Raw genomic sequence first — 24,243 nt, 5'->3', positions numbered from 1 at the left:
AAATGATCTCGTATTGTGCATAATGGTGCATATTGGAATGGCCAACAATGTTGCCTAAGGAAACTTTCATTTTCTTTGGACGAAAAAAACATTTTCCATTTTTCGAGTGCCCCAAATGAGGTTTTTTTGTGAAGAACCTACCAAATAATTGTTGCAAAATTGGACCAAATCATTTTTATAAAATACTAGGCCATATTTAATGCACAATTGACCAAATGGTTGGGTGTAAAAAGTATTGATCCACCGCTCGTGAAAAAGACAAATTTCTGCCGTTTCAGCTGGAAGCGGGTCAAATTTGAACTGCGACTGCCTCATAGTTTGCTATTTTTTTTTTCCAAAAATCATTTCTAGGTACGAAAGTATCTATTTAACCAGAGAAACACCAAAAAAATTCCAAGATTCAACCACTAGCTTGGAACGGTCATTCCCGCCGTTTTGACCGCATTTTGAAACGGGCATAAAAAATTCAAAAAAATAAAACAAATTAGAAAACCTTCGCATTGTGTCATTATATGTGACAAGTTACCAGGAAAATTAATAAACTTGTAATACGGCAATTCTTTTAAAAAAGTGTTCTCAGAAATGAGCTATCATGTGTGAAGATTCATGGCTTTCAAGTCAAATGATCAATCTTATGGCCACATTCATGGCATAGTTTGTTCAAATTATCTTATATTGTGCACAAGGGTGCATATTGGAATGGCAAACAATGTTGCCTAAGGAAACTTTCATTTTCTTTGGACGAAAAAAACATTTTCCTTTTTTCGAGTGCCCCAAATGATTTTTTTTGTGAAGAACCTACCAAATAATTGTTGCAAAATTGGACCAAATCATTTTTATAAAATAGTAGGCCATATTTAATGCACAATTGACCAAATGGTTGGGTGTAAAAAGTTTTAATCCACCTCTGGTGAAAAAGACAAATTTCCGCCGTTTCAGTTGGAAGCGGGTCAAATTTGAACTGCGGCTGCCTCATAGTTTGCTATTTATTTTTTCCAAAAATCATTTCTAGGTACAAAAGTATCTATTTAGTCAGAGAAACACCAAAAAAATTCCAAGATTCAACCACTAGCTAGGAACGGTCATTCCCGCCGTTTTGACCGCATTTTGAAACGTGCATAAAAAATTCAAAAAAAATCAAAAAATTGGAAAACATTTGCATTGTGTCATTATATGTGACCAAGTTACCAGGAAAAACAATAAACTTGTAATACGTCAATTCTTTTAAAAAAAGTGTTCTCAGAAATGAGCTATCATGTGTGAAGATTAATGGCTTCCAAGTCAAATGATCAATCTTATGGCCACATTCATGGCATAGTTTGTTCAAATGATCTTGTATTGTGCATAATGGTGCATATTGGAATGGCCAACAATGTTGCCTAAGGAAACTTTCATTTTCTTTGGACGAAAAAAACATTTTCCATTTTTCGAGTGCCCCAAATGAGGTTTTTTTGTGAAGAACCTACCAAATAATTGTTGCAAAATTGGACCAAATCATTTTTATAAAATACTAGGCCATATTTAATGCACAATTGACCAAATAGTTGGGTGTAAAAAGTATTGATCCACCGCTCGTGAAAAAGACAAATTTCTGCCGTTTCAGCTGGAAGCGGGTCAAATTTGAACTGCGACTGCCTCATAGTTTGCTATTTTTTTTCCAAAAATCATTTCTAGGTACGAAAGTATCTATTTAACCAGAGAAACACCAAAAAAATTCCAAGATTCAACCACTAGCTTGAAACGGTCATTCCCGCCGTTTTGACCGCATTTTGAAACGGGCATAAAAAATTCAAAAAAATAAAACAAATTAGAAAACCTTCGCATTGTGTCATTATATGTGACAAGTCACCAGGAAAATTAATAAACTTGTAATACGGCAATTCTTTTAAAAAAGTGTTCTCAGAAATGAGCTATCATGTGTGAAGATTCATGGCTTTCAAGTCAAATGATCAATCTTATGGCCACATTCATGGCATAGTTTGTTCAAATTATCTTATATTGTGCACAAGGGTGCATATTGGAATGGCCAACAATGTTGCCTAAGGAAACTTTCATTTTCTTTGGACGAAAAAAACATTTTCCATTTTTCGAGTGCCCCAAATGAGGTTTTTTTGTGAAGAACCTACCAAATAATTGTTGCAAAATTGGACCAAATCATTTTTATAAAATACTAGGCCATATTTAATGCACAATTGACCAAATGGTTGGGTGTAAAAAGTATTGATCCACCGCTGGTGAAAAAGACAAATTTCCGCCGTTTCAGCTGGAAGCCGGTCAAATTTGAACTGCGACTGCCTCATAGTTTGCTATTTATTTTTTTCCCAAAAACCATTTCTAGGTACAAAAGTATCTATTTAATCAGAGAAACACCAAAAAAAATTCCAAGGTTCAACCACTAGCTAGGAACGGGCATTCCCGCCGTTTTGACCGCATTTTGAAACGGGCATAAAAAATTCAAAAAAAATCAAAAATTTCCAAAACCTTCGCAATGTGTCATTATATGTGACCAAGTTACCAGGAAAAATAATAAACTTGGAATACGGAAATTCTTTTAAAAAAGTGTTCTTAGAAATGAGCTATCATGTGTGAAGATTCATGGCTTCCAAGTCAAATGATCAATCTTATGGCCACATTCATGGCATAGTTTGTTCAAATGATCTTATATTGTGCACAAGGGTGCATATTGGAATGGCAAACAATGTTGCCTAAGGAAACTTTCATTTTCTTTGGACCAAAAAAACATTTTCCATTTTTCGAGTGCCCCAAATGAGGTTTTTTTGTGAAGAACCTACCAAATAATTGTTGCAAAATTGGAACAAATCATTTTTATAAAATACTAGGCCATATTTAATGCACAATTGACCAAATGGTTGGGTGTAAAAAGTTTTGATCCACCGCTGGTGAAAAAGACAAATTTCCGCCGTTTCAGGTGGAAGCGGGTCAAATTTGAACTGCGACTGCCTCATAGTTTGCTATTTATTTTTTTCCAAAATCATTTCTAGGTATAAAAGTATCTATTTAATCAGAGAAACACCAAAAAAATTCCAAGATTCAACCACTAGCTTGGAACGGTCATTCCCGCCGTTTTGACCGCATTTTGAAACGGGCATAAAAAATTCAAAAAAATAAAAAAATTGGAAAACCTTCGCATTGTGTCATTATATGTGACCAAGTTACCAGGAAAAATAATAAACTTGTAATACGGGAATTCTTTTAAAAAAGTGTTCTCAGAAATGAGCTATCATGTGTGAAGATTCATGGCTTCCAAGTCAAATGATCAATCTTATGGCCACATTCATGGCATAGTTTGTTCAAATGATCTTATATTGTGCACAAGGGTGCATATTGGAATGGCAAACAATGTTGCCTAACGAAAACTTTCATTTTCTTTGGACGAAAAAAACATTTTCCATTTTTCGAGTGCCGCAAATGATTTTTTTGTGAAGAACCTACCAAATAATTGTTGCAAAATTTGACCAAATCATTTTTATAAACTACTAGGCCATATTTAATGCACAATTGACCAAATGGTTGGGTGTAAAAAGTTTTAATCCACCTCTGGTGAAAAAGACAAATTTCCGCCGTTTAGTTGGAAGCGGGTCAAATTTGAACTGCGGCTGCCTCATAGTTTGCTATTTATTTTTTCCAAAAATCATTTCTAGGTACAAAAGTATCTATTTAATCAGAGAAACACCAAAAAAATTCCAAGATTCAACCACTAGCTAGGAATGGTCATTCCCGCCGTTTTGACCGCATTTTGAAACGTGCATAAAAAATTCAAAAAAATCAAAAAATTGGAAAACATTTGCATTGTGTCATTATATGTGACCAAGTTACCAGGAAAAACAATAAACTTGTAATACGTCAATTCTTTTAAAAAAAGTGTTCTCAGAAATGAGCTATCATGTGTGAAGATTAATGGCTTCCAAGTCAAATGATCAATCTTATGGCCACATTCATGGCATAGTTTGTTCAAATGATCTCGTATTGTGCATAATGGTGCATATTGGAATGGCCAACAATGTTGCCTAAGGAAACTTTCATTTTCTTTGGACGAAAAAAACATTTTCCATTTTTCGAGTGCCCCAAATGAGGTTTTTTTGTGAAGAACCTACCAAATAATTGTTGCAAAATTGGACCAAATCATTTTTATAAAATACTAGGCCATATTTAATGCACAATTGACCAAATGGTTGGGTGTAAAAAGTATTGATCCACCGCTCGTGAAAAAGACAAATTTCTGCCGTTTCAGCTGGAAGCGGGTCAAATTTGAACTGCGACTGCCTCATAGTTTGCTATTTTTTTTTCCAAAAATCATTTCTAGGTACGAAAGTATCTATTTAACCAGAGAAACACCAAAAAAATTCCAAGATTCAACCACTAGCTTGGAACGGTCATTCCCGCCGTTTTGACCGCATTTTGAAACGGGCATAAAAAATTCAAAAAAATAAAACAAATTAGAAAACCTTCGCATTGTGTCATTATATGTGACAAGTTACCAGGAAAATTAATAAACTTGTAATACGGCAATTCTTTTAAAAAAGTGTTCTCAGAAATGAGCTATCATGTGTGAAGATTCATGGCTTTCAAGTCAAATGATCAATCTTATGGCCACATTCATGGCATAGTTTGTTCAAATTATCTTATATTGTGCACAAGGGTGCATATTGGAATGGCAAACAATGTTGCCTAAGGAAACTTTCATTTTCTTTGGACGAAAAAAACATTTTCCATTTTTCGAGTGCCCCAAATGATTTTTTTTGTGAAGAACCTACCAAATAATTGTTGCAAAATTGGACCAAATCATTTTTATAAAATAGTAGGCCATATTTAATGCAAGATTGACCAAATGGTTGGGTGTAAAAAGTTTTAATCCACCTCTGGTGAAAAAGACAAATTTCCGCCGTTTCAGTTGGAAGCGGGTCAAATTTGAACTGTGGCTGCCTCATAGTTTGCTATTTATTTTTTCCAAAAATCATTTCTAGGTACAAAAGTATCTATTTAGTCAGAGAAACACCAAAAAAATTCCAAGATTCAACCACTAGCTAGGAACGGTCATTCCCGCCGTTTTGACCGCATTTTGAAACGTGCATAAAAAATTCAAAAAAAATCAAAAAATTGGAAAACATTTGCATTGTGTCATTATATGTGACCAAGTTACCAGGAAAAACAATAAACTTGTAATACGTCAATTCTTTTAAAAAAAGTGTTCTCAGAAATGAGCTATCATGTGTGAAGATTCATGGCTTCCAAGTCAAATGATCAATCTTATGGCCACATTCATGGCATAGTTTGTTCAAATGATCTTGTATTGTGCATAATGGTGCATATTGGAATGGCCAACAATGTTGCCTAAGGAAACTTTCATTTTCTTTGGACGAAAAAAACATTTTCCATTTTTCGAGTGCCCCAAATGAGGTTTTTTTGTGAAGAACCTACCAAATAATTGTTGCAAAATTGGACCAAATCATTTTTATAAAATACTAGGCCATATTTAATGCACAATTGACCAAATGGTTGGGTGTAAAAAGTATTGATCCACCGCTCGTGAAAAAGACAAATTTCTGCCGTTTCAGCTGGAAGCGGGTCAAATTTGAACTGCGACTGCCTCATAGTTTGCTATTTTTTTTCCAAAAATCATTTCTAGGTACGAAAGTATCTATTTAACCAGAGAAACACCAAAAAAATTCCAAGATTCAACCACTAGCTTGGAACGGTCATTCCCGCCGTTTTGACCGCATTTTGAAACGGGCATAAAAAATTCAAAAAAATAAAACAAATTAGAAAACCTTCGCATTGTGTCATTATATGTGACAAGTTACCAGGAAAATTAATAAACTTGTAATACGGCAATTCTTTTAAAAAAGTGTTCTCAGAAATGAGCTATCATGTGTGAAGATTCATGGCTTTCAAGTCAAATGATCAATCTTATGGCCACATTCATGGCATAGTTTGTTCAAATTATCTTATATTGTGCACAAGGGTGCATATTGGAATGGCCAACAATGTTGCCTAAGGAAACTTTCATTTTCTTTGGACGAAAAAAACATTTTCCATTTTTCGAGTGCCCCAAATGAGGTTTTTTTGTGAAGAACCTACCAAATAATTGTTGCAAAATTGGACCAAATCATTTTTATAAAATACTAGGCCATATTTAATGCACAATTGACCAAATGGTTGGGTGTAAAAAGTATTGATCCACCGCTGGTGAAAAAGACAAATTTCCGCCGTTTCAGCTGGAAGCGGGTCAAATTTGAACTGCGACTGCCTCATAGTTTGCTATTTATTTTTTTCCCAAAAATCATTTCTAGGTACAAAAGTATCTATTTAATCAGAGAAACACCAAAAAAAATTCCAAGGTTCAACCACTAGCTAGGAACGGGCATTCCCGCCGTTTTGACCGCATTTTGAAACGGGCATAAAAAATTCAAAAAAAATCAAAAATTTCCAAAACCTTCGCAATGTGTCATTATATGTGACCAAGTTACCAGGAAAAATAATAAACTTGTAATACGGAAATTCTTTTAAAAAAGTGTTCTTAGAAATGAGCTATCATGTGTGAAGATTCATGGCTTCCAAGTCAAATGATCAATCTTATGGCCACATTCATGGCATAGTTTGTTCAAATGACCTCATATTGTGCACAAGGGTGCATATTGGAATGGCAAAGAATGTTGCCTAAGGAAATTTTCATTTTCTTTGGACGAAAAAAACATTTTCCATATTTTAAGTGCCCCAAATGAGTTTTTTTGTGAAGAACCTACCAAATAATTGTTGCAAAATTGGACCAAATCATTTTTATAAAATACTAGGCCATATTTAATGCACAATTGACCAAATGGTTGGGTGTAAAAAGTTTCGAACCACCTCTGGTGAAAAAGACAAATTTCTGCCATTTCAGTTGGAAGCGGGTCAAATTTGAACTGCGGCTGCCTAATAGTTTGCTATTTATTTTTTCCAAAAATCATTTCTAGGTACAAAAGTATCTATTTAATCAGAGAAACACCAAAAAAATTCCAAGATTCAACCACTAGCTTGGAACGGTCATTCCCGCTGTTTTGACCGCATTTTGAAACGGGCATAAAAAATTCAAAAAAATAAAAAAAATTGGAAAACCTTCGCATTGTGTCATTATATGTGACCAAGTTACCAGGAAAAATAATAAACTTGTAATACGGCAATTCTTTTAAAAAAGTGTTCTCAGAAATGAGCTATCATGTGTGAAGATTCATGGCTTTCAAGTCAAATGATCAATCTTATGGCCACATTCATGGCATAGTATGTTCAAATTATCTTATATTGTGCACAAGGGTGCATATTGGAATGGCAAACAATGTTGCCTAAGGAAACTTTCATTTTCTTTGGACGAAAAAAACATTTTCCATTTTTCGAGTGCCCCAAATGATTTTTTTTGTGAAGAACCTACCAAATAATTGTTGCAAAATTGGACCAAATCATTTTTATAAAATAGTAGGCCATATTTAATGCACAATTGACCAAATGGTTGGGTGTAAAAAGTTTTAATCCACCTCTGGTGAAAAAGACAAATTTCCGCCGTTTCAGTTGGATGCGGGTCAAATTTGAACTGCGGCTGCCTCATAGTTTGCTATTTATTTTTTCCAAAAATCATTTCTAGGTACAAAAGTATCTATTTAGTCAGAGAAACACCAAAAAAATTCCAAGATTCAACCACTAGCTAGGAACGGTCATTCCCGCCGTTTTGACCGCATTTTGAAACGTGCATAAAAAATTCAAAAAAAATCAAAAAATTGAAAAACATTTGCATTGTGTCATTATATGTGACCAAGTTACCAGGAAAAACAATAAACTTGTAATACGTCAATTCTTTTAAAAAAAGTGTTCTCAGAAATGAGCTATCATGTGTGAAGATTAATGGCTAACAAGTCAAATGATCAATCTTATGGCCACATTCATGGCATAGTTTGTTCAAATGATCACTTATTGTGCATAATGGTGCATATTGGAATGGCAAACAATGTTGCCTAAGGAAACTTTCATTTTCTTTGGACGAAAAAAACATTTTCCATTTTCCGAGTGCCCCAAATGAGGTTTTTTTGTGAAGAACCTACCAAATAATTGTTGCAAAATTGGACCAAATCATTTTTATAAAATACTAGGCCGTATTTAATGCACAATTGACCAAATGGTTGGGTGTAAAAAGTTTTGATCCACCGCTGGTGAAAAAGACAAATTTCCGCCGTTTCAGCTGGAAGCGGGTCAAATTTGAACTGCGACTGCCTCATAGTTTGCTATTTTTTTTTTCCAAAAATCATTTCTAGGTACAAAAGTATCTATTTAATCAGAGAAACACCAAAAAAATTCCAAGATTCAACCACTAGCTTGGAACGGTCAGTCCCGCCGTTTTGACCGCATTTTGAAACGAGCATAAAAAATTCAAAAAAATAAAAAAAATTGGAAAACCTTCGCATTCTGTCATTATATGTGACCAAGTTACCGGGAAAAATAATAAACTTGTAATACGGAAATTCTTTTAAAAAAGTGTTCTTAGAAATGAGCTATCATGTGTGAAGATTCATGGCTTCCAAGTCAAATGATCAATCTTATGGCCACATTCATGGCATAGTTTGTTCAAATGACCTCATATTGTGCACAAGGGTGCATATTGGAATGGCAAAGAATGTTGCCTAAGGAAATTTTCATTTTCTTTGGACGAAAAAAACATTTTCCATTTTTTGAGTGCCCCAAATGAGTTTTTTTGTGAAGAACCTACCAAATAATTGTTGCAAAATTGGACCAAATCATTTTTATAAAATAATAGGCCATATTTAATGCACAATTGACCAAATGGTTGGGTGTAAAAAGTTTTGAACCACCTTTGGTGAAAAAGACAAATTTCTGCCATTTCAGTTGGAAGCGGGTCAAATTTGAACTGCGGCTGCCTAATAGTTTGCTATTTATTTTTTCCAAAAATCATTTCTAGGTACAAAAGTATCTATTTAATCAGAGAAACACCAAAAAAATTCCAAGATTCAACCACTAGCTTGGAACGGTCATTCCCGCCGTTTTGACCGCATTTTGAAACGGGCATAAAAAATTCAAAAAAATAAAAAAAAAATTGGAAAACCTTCGCATTGTGTCATTATATGTGACCAAGTTACCAGGAAAAATAATAAACTTGTAATACGGCAATTCTTTTAAAAAAGTGTTCTCAGAAATGAGCTATCATGTGTGAAGATTCATGGCTTTCAAGTCAAATGATCAATCTTATGGCCACATTCATGGCATAGTATGTTCAAATTATCTTATATTGTGCACAAGGGTGCATATTGGAATGGCAAACAATGTTGCCTAAGGAAACTTTCATTTTCTTTGGACGAAAAAAACATTTTCCATTTTTCGAGTGCCCCAAATGATTTTTTTTGTGAAGAACCTACCAAATAATTGTTGCAAAATTGGACCAAATCATTTTTATAAAATACTAGGCCATATTTAATGCACAATTGACCAAATGGTTGGGTGTAAAAAGTATTGATCCACCGCTGGTGAAAAAGACAAATTTCCGCCGTTTCAGCTGGAAGCGGGTCAAATTTGAACTGCGACTGCCTCATAGTTTGCTATTTATTTTTTTTCCAAAAATCATTTCTAGGTACAAAAGTATCTATTTAATCAGAGAAACACCAAAAAAATTTCCAAGGTTCAACCACTAGCTAGGAACGGGCATTCCCGCCGTTTTGACCGCATTTTGAAACGGGCATAAAAAATTCAAAAAAAATCAAAAATTTCCAAAACCTTCGCAATGTGTCATTATATGTGACCAAGTTACCAGGAAAAATAATAAACTTGTAATACGGAAATTCTTTTAAAAAAGTGTTCTTAGAAATGAGCTATCATGTGTGAAGATTCATGGCTTCCAAGTCAAATGATCAATCTTATGGCCACATTCATGGCATAGTTTGTTCAAATGACCTCATATTGTGCACAAGGGTGCATATTGGAATGGCAAAGAATGTTGCCTAAGGAAATTTTCATTTTCTTTGGACGAAAAAAACATTTTCCATTTTTTAAGTGCCCCAAATGAGTTTTTTTGTGAAGAACCTACCAAATAATTGTTGCAAAATTGGACCAAATCATTTTTATAAAATACTAGGCCATATTTAATGCACAATTGACCAAATGGTTGGGTGTAAAAAGTTTTGAACCACCTCTGGTGAAAAAGACAAATTTCTGCCATTTCAGTTGGAAGCGGGTCAAATTTGAACTGCGGCTGCCTAATAGTTTGCTATTTATTTTTTCCAAAAATCATTTCTAGGTACAAAAGTATCTATTTAATCAGAGAAACACCAAAAAAATTCCAAGATTCAACCACTAGCTTGGAACGGTCATTCCCGCTGTTTTGACCGCATTTTGAAACGGGCATAAAAAATTCAAAAAAAAATTGGAAAACCTTCGCATTGTGTCATTATATGTGACCAAGTTACCAGGAAAAATAATAAACTTGTAATACGGCAATTCTTTTAAAAAAGTGTTCTCAGAAATGAGCTATCATGTGTGAAGATTCATGGCTTTCAAGTCAAATGATCAATCTTATGGCCACATTCATGGCATAGTATGTTCAAATTATCTTATATTGTGCACAAGGGTGCATATTGGAATGGCAAACAATGTTGCCTAAGGAAACTTTCATTTTCTTTGGACGAAAAAAACATTTTCCATTTTTCGAGTGCCCCAAATGATTTTTTTTGTGAAGAACATACCAAATAATTGTTGCAAAATTGGACCAAATCATTTTTATAAAATAGTAGGCCATATTTAATGCACAATTGACCAAATGGTTGGGTGTAAAAAGTTTTAATCCACCTCTGGTGAAAAAGACAAATTTCCGCCGTTTCAGTTGGATGCGGGTCAAATTTGAACTGCGGCTGCCTCATAGTTTGCTATTTATTTTTTCCAAAAATCATTTCTAGGTACAAAAGTATCTATTTAGTCAGAGAAACACCAAAAAAATTCCAAGATTCAACCACTAGCTAGGAACGGTCATTCCCGCCGTTTTGACCGCATTTTGAAACGTGCATAAAAAATTCAAAAAAAATCAAAAAATTGAAAAACATTTGCATTGTGTCATTATATGTGACCAAGTTACCAGGAAAAACAATAAACTTGTAATACGTCAATTCTTTTAAAAAAAGTGTTCTCAGAAATGAGCTATCATGTGTGAAGATTAATGGCTTCCAAGTCAAATGATCAATCTTATGGCCACATTCATGGCATAGTTTGTTCAAATGATCTCTTATTGTGCATAATGGTGCATATTGGAATGGCAAACAATGTTGCCTAAGGAAACTTTCATTTTCTTTGGACGAAAAAAACATTTTCCATTTTCCGAGTGCCCCAAATGAGGTTTTTTTGTGAAGAACCTACCAAATAATTGTTGCAAAATTGGACCAAATCATTTTTATAAAATACTAGGCCGTATTTAATGCACAATTGACCAAATGGTTGGGTGTAAAAAGTTTTGATCCACCGCTGGTGAAAAAGACAAATTTCCGCCGTTTCAGCTGGAAGCGGGTCAAATTTGAACTGCGACTGCCTCATAGTTTGCTATTTATTTTTTTCCAAAAATCATTTCTAGGTACAAAAGTATCTATTTAATCAGAGAAACACCAAAAAAATTCCAAGATTCAACCACTAGCTTGGAACGGTCAGTCCCGCCGTTTTGACCGCATTTTGAAACGGGCATAAAAAATTCAAAAAAATAAAAAAAATTGGAAAACCTTCGCATTGTGTCATTATATGTGACCAAGTTACCGGGAAAAATAATAAACTTGTAATACGGCAATTCTTTTAAAAAAGTGTTCTCAGAAATGAGCTATCATGTGTGAAGATTCATGGCTTCCAAGTCAAATGATCAATCTTATGGCCACATTCATGGCATAGTTTGTTCAAATGATCTTATATTGTGCACAAGGGTGCATATTGGAATGGCAAACAATGCTGCCTAAGGAAACTTTCATTTTCTTTGGACGAAAAAAACATTTTCCATTTTTCGAGTGCCCCAAATGATTTTTTTTGTGAAGAACCTACCAAATAATTGTTGCAAAATTGGAACAAATCATTTTTATAAAATACTAGGCCATATTTAATGCACAATTGACCAAATGGTTGGGTGTAAAAAGTTTTGATCCACCGCTGGTGAAAAAGACAAATTTCCGCCGTTTCAGGTGGAAGCGGGACAAATTTGAACTGCGACTGCCTCATAGTTTGCTATTTATTTTTTTTCCAAAATCATTTCTAGGTACAAAAGTATCTATTTAATCAGAGAAACACCAAAAAAATTCCAAGATTCAACCACTAGCTTGGAACGGTCATTCCCGCCGTTTTGACCGCATTTTGAAACGGGCATAAAAAATTCAAAAAAATAAAAAAATTGGAAAACCTTCGCATTGTGTCATTATATGTGACCAAGTTACCAGGAAAAATAATAAACTTGTAATACGGCAATTCTTTTAAAAATGTGTTCTCAGAAATGAGCTATCATGTGTGAAGATTCATGGCTTCCAAGTCAAATGATCAATGTTATGGCCACATTCATGTCATAGTTTGTTCAAATGATCTTATATTGTGCACAAGGGTGCATATTGGAATGGCAAACAATGTTGCCTAAGGAAACTTTCATTTTCTTTCGACGAAAAAAACATTTTCCATTTTTCGAGTGCCCCAAATGATTTTTTTTGTGAAGAACCTACCAAATAATTGTTGCAAAATTGGACCAAATCATTTTTATAAAATACTAGGCCATATTTAATGCACAATTGACCAAATGGTTGGGTGTAAAAAGTATTGATCCACCGCTGGTGAAAAAGACAAATTTCCGCCGTTTCAGCTGGAAGCGGGTCAAATTTGAACTGCGACTGCCTCATAGTTTGCTATTTATTTATTTTTTCAAAAATCATTTCTAGGTACAAAAGTATCTATTTAATCAGAGAAACACCAAATAAAATTCCAAGGTTCAACCACTAGCTAGGAACGGGCATTCCCGCCGTTTTGACCGCATTTTGCAACGGGCATAAAAAATTCAAAAAAAATCAAAAATTTCCAAAACCTTCGCAATGTGTCATTATATGTGACCAAGTTACCAGGAAAAATAATAAACTTGTAATACGGAAATTCTTTTAAAAAAGTGTTCTTAGAAATGAGCTATCATGTGTGAAGATTCATGGCTTCCAAGTCAAATGATCAATCTTATGGCCACATTCATGGCATAGTTTGTTCAAATGACCTCATATTGTGCACAAGGGTGCATATTGGAATGGCAAAGAATGTTGCCTAAGGAAATTTTCATTTTCTTTGGACGAAAAAAACATTTTCCATATTTTAAGTGCCCCAAATGAGTTTTTTTGTGAAGAACCTACCAAATAATTGTTGCAAAATTGGACCAAATCATTTTTATAAAATACTAGGCCATATTTAATGCACAATTGACCAAATGGTTGGGTGTAAAACGTTTTGAACCACCTCTGGTGAAAAAGACAAATTTCTGCCATTTCAGTTGGAAGCGGGTCAAATTTGAACTGCGGCTGCCTAATAGTTTGCTATTTATTTTTTCCAAAAATCATTTCTAGGTACAAAAGTATCTATTTAATCAGAGAAACACCAAAAAAATTCCAAGATTCAACCACTAGCTTGGAACGGTCATTCCCGCTGTTTTGACCGCATTTTGAAACGGGCATAAAAAATTCAAAAAAACAAAAAAAATTGGAAAACCTTCGCATTGTGTCATTATATGTGACCAAGTTACCAGGAAAAATAATAAACTTGTAATACGGCAATTCTTTTAAAAAAGTGTTCTCAGAAATGAGCTATCATGTGTGAAGATTCATGGCTTTCAAGTCAAATGATCAATCTTATGGCCACATTCATGGCATAGTATGTTCAAATTATCTTATATTGTGCACAAGGGTGCATATTGGAATGGCAAACAATGTTGCCTAAGGAAACTTTCATTTTCTTTGGACGAAAAAAACATTTTCCATTTTTCGAGTGCCCCAAATGATTTTTTTTGTGAAGAACCTACCAAATAATTGTTGCAAAATTGGACCAAATCATTTTTATAAAATAGTAGGCCATATTTAATGCACAATTGACCAAATGGTTGGGTGTAAAAAATTTTAATCCACCTCTGGTGAAAAAGACAAATTTCCGCCGTTTTAGTTGGATGCGGGTCAAATTTGAACTGCGGCTGCCTCATAGTTTGCTATTTATTTTTTCCAAAAATCATTTCTAGGTACAAAAGTATCTATTTAGTCAGAGAAACACCAAAAAAATTCCAAGATTCAACCACTAGCTAGGAACGGTCATTCCCGCCGTTTTGACCGCATTTTGAAACGTGCATAAAAAATTCAAAAAAAATCAAAAAATTGAAAAACATTTGCATTGTGTCATTATATGTGACCAAGTTACCAGGAAAAACAATAAACTTGTAATACGTCAATTCTTTTAAAAAAAGTGTTCTCAGAAATGAGCTATCATGTGTGAAGATTAATGGCTTCCAAGTCAAATGATCAATCTTATGGCCACATTCATGGCATAGTTTGTTCAAATGATCTCTTATTGTGCATAATGGTGCATATTGGAATGGCAAACAATGTTGCCTAAGGAAACTTTCATTTTCTTTGGACGAAAAAAACATTTTCCATTTTCCGAGTGCCCCAAATGAGGTTTTTTTGTGAAGAACCTACCAAATAATTGTTGCAAAATTGGACCAAATCATTTTTATAAAATACTAGGCCGTATTTAATGCACAATTGACCAAATGGTTGGGTGTAAAAAGTTTTGATCCACCGCTGGTGAAAAAGACAAATTTCCGCCGTTTCAGCTGGAAGCGGGTCAAATTTGAACTGCGACTGCCTCATAGTTTGCTATTTATTTTTTTTCCAAAAATCATTTCTAGGTACAAAAGTATCTATTTAATCAGAGAAACACCAAAAAAATTCCAAGATTCAACCACTAGCTTGGAACGGTCAGTCCCGCCGTTTTGACCGCATTTTGAAACGAGCATAAAAAATTCAAAAAAATAAAAAAAATTGGAAAACCTTCGCATTGTGTCATTATATGTGACCAAGTTACCGGGAAAAATAATAAACTTGTAATACGGAAATTCTTTTAAAAAAGTGTTCTTAGAAATGAGCTATCATGTGTGAAGATTCATGGCTTCCAAGTCAAATGATCAATCTTATGGCCACATTCATGGCATAGTTTGTTCAAATGACCTCATATTGTGCACAAGGGTGCATATTGGAATGGCAAAGAATGTTGCCTAAGGAAATTTTCATTTTCTTTGGACGAAAAAAACATTTTCCATTTTTTGAGTGCCCCAAATGAGTTTTTTTGTGAAGAACCTACCAAATAATTGTTGCAAAATTGGACCAAATCATTTTTATAAAATACTAGGCCATATTTAATGCACAATTGACCAAATGGTTGGGTGTAAAAAGTTTTGAACCACCTTTGGTGAAAAAGACAAATTTCTGCCATTTCAGTTGGAAGGGGGTCAAATTTGAACTGCGGCTGCCTAATAGTTTGCTATTTATTTTTTCCAAAAATCATTTCTAGGTACAAAAGTATCTATTTAATCAGAGAAACACCAAAAAAATTCCAAGATTCAACCACTAGCTTGGAACGGTCATTCCCGCCGTTTTGACCGCATTTTGAAACGGGCATAAAAAATTCAAAAAATAAAAAAAATTGGAAAACCTTCGCATTGTGTCATTATATGTGACCAAGTTACCAGGAAAAATAATAAACTTGTAATACGGCAATTCTTTTAAAAAAGTGTTCTCAGAAATGAGCTATCATGTGTGAAGATTCATGGCTTTCAAGTCAAATGATCAATCTTATGGCCACATTCATGGCATAGTATGTTCAAATTATCTTATATTGTGCACAAGGGTGCATATTGGAATGGCAAACAATGTTGCCTAAGGAAACTTTCATTTTCTTTGGACGAAAAAAACATTTTCCATTTTTCGAGTGCCCCAAATGATTTTTTTTGTGAAGAACCTACCAAATAGTTGTTGCAAAATTGGACCAAATCATTTTTATAAAATAGTAGGCCATATTTAATGCACAATTGACCAAATGGTTGGGTGTAAAAAGTTTTAATCCACCTCTGGTGAAAAAGACAAATTTCCGCCGTTTCAGTTGGAAGCGGGTCAAATTTGAACTGCGGCTGCCTCATAGTTTGCTATTTATTTTTTCCAAAAATCATTTCTAGGTACAAAAGTATCTATTTAGTAAGAGAAACACCAAAAAAATACCAAGATTCAACCACTAGCTAGGAACGGTCATTCCCGCCGTTTTGACCGCATTTTGAAACGTGCATAAAAAATTCAAAAAAAATCAAAAAATTGAAAAACATTTGCATTGTGTCATTATATGTGACCAAGTTACCAGGAAAAACAATAAACATGTAATACGTCAATTCTTTTAAAAAAGTGTTCTCAGAAATGAGCTATCATGTGTGAAGATTAATGGCTTCCAAGTCAAATGATCAATCTTATGGCCACATTCATGGCATAGTTTGTTCAAATGATCTCTTATTGTGCATAATGGTGCATATTGGAATGGCAAACAATGTTGCCTAAGGAAACTTTCATTTTCTTTGGACGAAAAAAACATTTTCCATTTTCCGAGTGCCCCAAATGAGGTTTTTTTGTGAAGAACCTACCAAATAATTGTTGCAAAATTGGACCAAATCATTTTTATAAAATACTAGGCCGTATTTAAGGCACAATTGACCAAATGGTTGGGTGTAAAAAGTTTTGATCCACCGCTGGTGAAAAAGACAAATTTCCGCCGTTTCAGCTGGAAGCGGGTCAAATTTGAACTGCGACTGCCTCATAGTTTGCTATTTATTTTTTTCCAAAAATCATTTCTAGGTACAAAAGTATCTATTTAATCAGAGAAACACCAAAAAAATTCCAAGATTCAACCACTAGCTTGGAACGGTCAGTCCCGCCGTTTTGACCGCATTTTGAAACGGGCATAAAAAATTCAAAAAAATAAAAAAAATTGGAAAACCTTCGCATTGTGTCATTATATGTGACCAAGTTACCGGGAAAAATAATAAACTTGTAATACGGCAATTCTTTTAAAAAAGTGTTCTCAGAAATGAGCTATCATGTGTGAAGATTCATGGCTTCCAAGTCAAATGATCAATCTTATGGCCACATTCATGGCATAGTTTGTTCAAATGATCTTATATTGTGCACAAGGGTGCATATTGGAATGGCAAACAATGCTGCCTAAGGAAACTTTCATTTTCTTTGGACGAAAAAAACATTTTCCATTTTTCGAGTGCCCCAAATGATTTTTTTTGTGAAGAACCTACCAAATAATTGTTGCAAAATTGGAACAAATCATTTTTATAAAATACTAGGCCATATTTAATGCACAATTGACCAAATGGTTGGGTGTAAAAAGTTTTGATCCACCGCTGGTGAAAAAGACAAATTTCCGCCGTTTCAGGTGGAAGCGGGACAAATTTGAACTGCGACTGCCTCATAGTTTGCTATTTATTTTTTTTCCAAAATCATTTCTAGGTACAAAAGTATCTATTTAATCAGAGAAACACCAAAAAAATTCCAAGATTCAACCACTAGCTTGGAACGGTCATTCCCGCCGTTTTGACCGCATTTTGAAACGGGCATAAAAAATTCAAAAAAATAAAAAAATTGGAAAACCTTCGCATTGTGTCATTATATGTGACCAAGTTACCAGGAAAAATAATAAACTTGTAATACGGCAATTCTTTTAAAAATGTGTTCTCAGAAATGAGCTATCATGTGTGAAGATTCATGGCTTCCAAGTCAAATGATCAATATTATGGCCACATTCATGTCATAGTTTGTTCAAATGATCTTATATTGTGCACAAGGGTGCATATTGGAATGGCAAACAATGTTGCCTAAGGAAACTTTCATTTTCTTTCGACGAAAAAAACATTTTCCATTTTTCGAGTGCCCCAAATGATTTTTTTTGTGAAGAACCTACCAAATAATTGTTGCAAAATTGGACCAAATCATTTTTATAAAATACTAGGCCATATTTAATGCACAATTGACCAAATGGTTGGGTGTAAAAAGTATTGATCCACCGCTGGTGAAAAAGACAAATTTCCGCCGTTTCAGCTGGAAGCGGGTCAAATTTGAACTGCGACTGCCTCATAGTTTGCTATTTATTTATTTTTTCAAAAATCATTTCTAGGTACAAAAGTATCTATTTAATCAGAGAAACACCAAATAAAATTCCAAGGTTCAACCACTAGCTAGGAACGGGCATTCCCGCCGTTTTGACCGCATTTTGCAACGGGCATAAAAAATTCAAAAAAAATCAAAAATTTCCAAAACCTTCGCAATGTGTCATTATATGTGACCAAGTTACCAGGAAAAATAATAAACTTGTAATACGGAAATTCTTTTAAAAAAGTGTTCTTAGAAATGAGCTATCATGTGTGAAGATTCATGGCTTCCAAGTCAAATGATCAATCTTATGGCCACATTCATGGCATAGTTTGTTCAAATGACCTCATATTGTGCACAAGGGTGCATATTGGAATGGCAAAGAATGTTGCCTAAGGAAATTTTCATTTTCTTTGGACGAAAAAAACATTTTCCATATTTTAAGTGCCCCAAATGAGTTTTTTTGTGAAGAACCTACCAAATAATTGTTGCAAAATTGGACCAAATCATTTTTATAAAATACTAGGCCATATTTAATGCACAATTGACCAAATGGTTGGGTGTAAAACGTTTTGAACCACCTCTGGTGAAAAAGACAAATTTCTGCCATTTCAGTTGGAAGCGGGTCAAATTTGAACTGCGGCTGCCTAATAGTTTGCTATTTATTTTTTCCAAAAATCATTTCTAGGTACAAAAGTATCTATTTAATCAGAGAAACACCAAAAAAATTCCAAGATTCAACCACTAGCTTGGAACGGTCATTCCCGCTGTTTTGACCGCATTTTGAAACGGGCATAAAAAATTCAAAAAAACAAAAAAAATTGGAAAACCTTCGCATTGTGTCATTATATGTGACCAAGTTACCAGGAAAAATAATAAACTTGTAATACGGCAATTCTTTTAAAAAAGTGTTCTCAGAAATGAGCTATCATGTGTGAAGATTCATGGCTTTCAAGTCAAATGATCAATCTTATGGCCACATTCATGGCATAGTATGTTCAAATTATCTTATATTGTGCACAAGGGTGCATATTGGAATGGCAAACAATGTTGCCTAAGGAAACTTTCATTTTCTTTGGACGAAAAAAACATTTTCCATTTTTCGAGTGCCCCAAATGATTTTTTTGTGAAGAACCTACCAAATAATTGTTGCAAAATTGGACCAAATCATTTTTATAAAATAGTAGGCCATATTTAATGCACAATTGACCAAATGGTTGGGTGTAAAAAATTTTAATCCACCTCTGGTGAAAAAGACAAATTTCCGCCGTTTCAGTTGGATGCGGGTCAAATTTGAACTGCGGCTGCCTCATAGTTTGCTATTTATTTTTTCCAAAAATCATTTCTAGGTACAAAAGTATCTATTTAGTCAGAGAAACACCAAAAAAATTCCAAGATTCAACCACTAGCTAGGAACGGTCATTCCCGCCGTTTTGACCGCATTTTGAAACGTGCATAAAAAATTCAAAAAAGATCAAAAAATTGAAAAACATTTGCATTGTGTCATTATATGTGACCAAGTTACCAGGAAAAACAATAAACTTGTAATACGTCAATTCTTTTAAAAAAAGTGTTCTCAGAAATGAGCTATCATGTGTGAAGATTAATGGCTTCCAAGTCAAATGATCAATCTTATGGCCACATTCATGGCATAGTTTGTTCAAATGATCTCTTATTGTGCATAATGGTGCATATTGGAATGGCAAACAATGTTGCCTAAGGAAACTTTCATTTTCTTTGGACGAAAAAAACATTTTCCATTTTCCGAGTGCCCCAAAAGAGGTTTTTTTGTGAAGAACCTACCAAATAATTGTTGCAAAATTGGACCAAATCATTTTTATAGAATACTAGGCCGTATTTAATGCACAATTGACCAAATGGTTGGGTGTAAAAAGTTTTGATCCACCGCTGGTGAAAAAGACAAATTTCCGCCGTTTCAGCTGGAAGCGGGTCAAATTTGAACTGCGACTGCCTCATAGTTTGCTATTTATTTTTTTTCCAAAAATCATTTCTAGGTACAAAAGTATCTATTTAATCAGAGAAACACCAAAAAAATTCCAAGATTCAACCACTAGCTTGGAACGGTCAGTCCCGCCGTTTTGACCGCATTTTGAAACGAGCATAAAAAATTCAAAAAAATAAAAAAATTGGAAAACCTTCGCATTGTGTCATTATATGTGACCAAGTTACCGGGAAAAATAATAAACTTGTAATACGGAAATTCTTTTAAAAAAGTGTTCTTAGAAATGAGCTATCATGTGTGAAGATTCATGGCTTCCAAGTCAAATGATCAATCTTATGGCCACATTCATGGCATAGTTTGTTCAAATGACCTCATATTGTGCACAAGGGTGCATATTGGAATGGCAAAGAATGTTGCCTAAGGAAATTTTCATTTTCTTTGGACGAAAAAAACATTTTCCATTTTTTGAGTGCCCCAAATGAGTTTTTTTGTGAAGAACCTACCAAATAATTGTTGCAAAATTGGACCAAATCATTTTTATAAAATACTAGGCCATATTTAATGCACAATTGACCAAATGGTTGGGTGTAAAAAGTTTTGAACCACCTTTGGTGAAAAAGACAAATTTCTGCCATTTCAGTTGGAAGGGGGTCAAATTTGAACTGCGGCTGCCTAATAGTTTGCTATTTATTTTTTCCAAAAATCATTTCTAGGTACAAAAGTATCTATTTAATCAGAGAAACACCAAAAAAATTCCAAGATTCAACCACTAGCTTGGAACGGTCATTCCCGCCGTTTTGACCGCATTTTGAAACGGGCATAAAAAATTCAAAAAATAAAAAAAATTGGAAAACCTTCGCATTGTGTCATTATATGTGACCAAGTTACCAGGAAAAATAATAAACTTGTAATACGGCAATTCTTTTAAAAAAGTGTTCTCAGAAATGAGCTATCATGTGTGAAGATTCATGGCTTTCAAGTCAAATGATCAATCTTATGGCCACATTCATGGCATAGTATGTTCAAATTATCTTATATTGTGCACAAGGGTGCATATTGGAATGGCAAACAATGTTGCCTAAGGAAACTTTCATTTTCTTTGGACGAAAAAAACATTTTCCATTTTTCGAGTGCCCCAAATGATTTTTTTTGTGAAGAACCTACCAAATAGTTGTTGCAAAATTGGACCAAATCATTTTTATAAAATAGTAGGCCATATTTAATGCACAATTGACCAAATGGTTGGGTGTAAAAAGTTTTAATCCACCTCTGGTGAAAAAGACAAATTTCCGCCGTTTCAGTTGGAAGCGGGTCAAATTTGAACTGCGGCTGCCTCATAGTTTGCTATTTATTTTTTCCAAAAATCATTTCTAGGTACAAAAGTATCTATTTAGTAAGAGAAACACCAAAAAAATACCAAGATTCAACCACTAGCTAGGAACGGTCATTCCCGCCGTTTTGACCGCATTTTGAAACGTGCATAAAAAATTCAAAAAAAATCAAAAAATTGAAAAACATTTGCATTGTGTCATTATATGTGACCAAGTTACCAGGAAAAACAATAAACATGTAATACGTCAATTCTTTTAAAAAAGTGTTCTCAGAAATGAGCTATCATGTGTGAAGATTAATGGCTTCCAAGTCAAATGATCAATCTTATGGCCACATTCATGGCATAGTTTGTTCAAATGATCTCTTATTGTGCATAATGGTGCATATTGGAATGGCAAACAATGTTGCCTAAGGAAACTTTCATTTTCTTTGGACGAAAAAAACATTTTCCATTTTCCGAGTGCCCCAAATGAGGTTTTTTTGTGAAGAACCTACCAAATAATTGTTGCAAAATTGGACCAAATCATTTTTATAAAATACTAGGCCGTATTTAAGGCACAATTGACCAAATGGTTGGGTGTAAAAAGTTTTGATCCACCGCTGGTGAAAAAGACAAATTTCCGCCGTTTCAGCTGGAAGCGGGTCAAATTTGAACTGCGACTGCCTCATAGTTTGCTATTTATTTTTTTCCAAAAATCATTTCTAGGTACAAAAGTATCTATTTAATCAGAGAAACACCAAAAAAATTCCAAGATTCAACCACTAGCTTGGAACGGTCAGTCCCGCCGTTTTGACCGCATTTTGAAACGGGCATAAAAAATTCAAAAAAATAAAAAAAATTGGAAAACCTTCGCATTGTGTCATTATATGTGACCAAGTTACCGGGAAAAATAATAAACTTGTAATACGGCAATTCTTTTAAAAAAGTGTTCTCAGAAATGAGCTATCATGTGTGAAGATTCATGGCTTCCAAGTCAAATGATCAATCTTATGGCCACATTCATGGCATAGTTTGTTCAAATGATCTTATATTGTGCACAAGGGTGCATATTGGAATGGCAAACAATGCTGCCTAAGGAAACTTTCATTTTCTTTGGACGAAAAAAACATTTTCCATTTTTCGAGTGCCCCAAATGATTTTTTTTGTGAAGAACCTACCAAATAATTGTTGCAAAATTGGAACAAATCATTTTTATAAAATACTAGGCCATATTTAATGCACAATTGACCAAATGGTTGGGTGTAAAAAGTTTTGATCCACCGCTGGTGAAAAAGACAAATTTCCGCCGTTTCAGGTGGAAGCGGGACAAATTTGAACTGCGACTGCCTCATAGTTTGCTATTTATTTTTTTTCCAAAATCATTTCTAGGTACAAAAGTATCTATTTAATCAGAGAAACACCAAAAAAATTCCAAGATTCAACCACTAGCTTGGAACGGTCATTCCCGCCGTTTTGACCGCATTTTGAAACGGGCATAAAAAATTCAAAAAAATAAAAAAATTGGAAAACCTTCGCATTGTGTCATTATATGTGACCAAGTTACCAGGAAAAATAATAAACTTGTAATACGGCAATTCTTTTAAAAATGTGTTCTCAGAAATGAGCTATCATGTGTGAAGATTCATGGCTTCCAAGTCAAATGATCAATCTTATGGCCACATTCATGTCATAGTTTGTTCAAATGATCTTATATTGTGCACAAGGGTGCATATTGGAATGGCAAACAATGTTGCCTAAGGAAACTTTCATTTTCTTTCGACGAAAAAAACATTTTCCATTTTTCGAGTGCCCCAAATGATTTTTTTTGTGAAGAACCTACCAAATAATTGTTGCAAAATTGGACCAAATCATTTTTATAAAATACTAGGCCATATTTAATGCACAATTGACCAAATGGTTGGGTGTAAAAAGTATTGATCCACCGCTGGTGAAAAAGACAAATTTCCGCCGTTTCAGCTGGAAGCGGGTCAAATTTGAACTGCGACTGCCTCATAGTTTGCTATTTATTTTTTTTCCAAAAATCATTTCTAGGTACAAAAGTATCTATTTAATCAGAGAAACACCAAAAAAAATTCCAAGGTTCAACCACTAGCTAGGAACGGGCATTCCCGCCGTTTTGACCGCATTTTGAAACGGGCATAAAAAATTCAAAAAAAATCAAAAATTTCCAAAACCTTCGCAATGTGTCATTATATGTGACCAAGTTACCAGGAAAAATAATAAACTTGTAATACGGAAATTCTTTTAAAAAAGTGTTCTTAGAAATGAGCTATCATGTGTGAAGATTCATGGCTTCCAAGTCAAATAATCAATCTTATGGCCACATTCATGGCATAGTTTGTTCAAATGACCTCATATTGTGCACAAGGGTGCATATTGGAATGGCAAAGAATGTTGCCTAAGGAAATTTTCATTTTCTTTGGACGAAAAAAACATTTTCCATATTTTAAGTGCCCCAAATGAGTTTTTTTGTGAAGAACCTACCAAATAATTGTTGCAAAATTGGACCAAATCATTTTTATAAAATACTAGGCCATATTTAATGCACAATTGACCAAATGGTTGGGTGTAAAAAGTTTTGAACCACCTCTGGTGAAAAAGACAAATTTCTGCCATTTCAGTTGGAAGCGGGTCAAATTTGAACTGCGGCTGCCTAATAGTTTGCTATTTATTTTTTCCAAAAATCATTTCTAGGTAAAAAAGTATCTATTTAATCAGAGAAACACCAA

The sequence above is a fragment of the Triticum aestivum genome, chromosome 2D, assembly GCF_018294505.1.
Source record: "Triticum aestivum cultivar Chinese Spring chromosome 2D, IWGSC CS RefSeq v2.1, whole genome shotgun sequence".
NCBI classification, from domain to species: Eukaryota; Viridiplantae; Streptophyta; class Magnoliopsida; order Poales; family Poaceae; genus Triticum; species Triticum aestivum.
Note: the sequence above shows the minus strand (reverse complement) of the source record.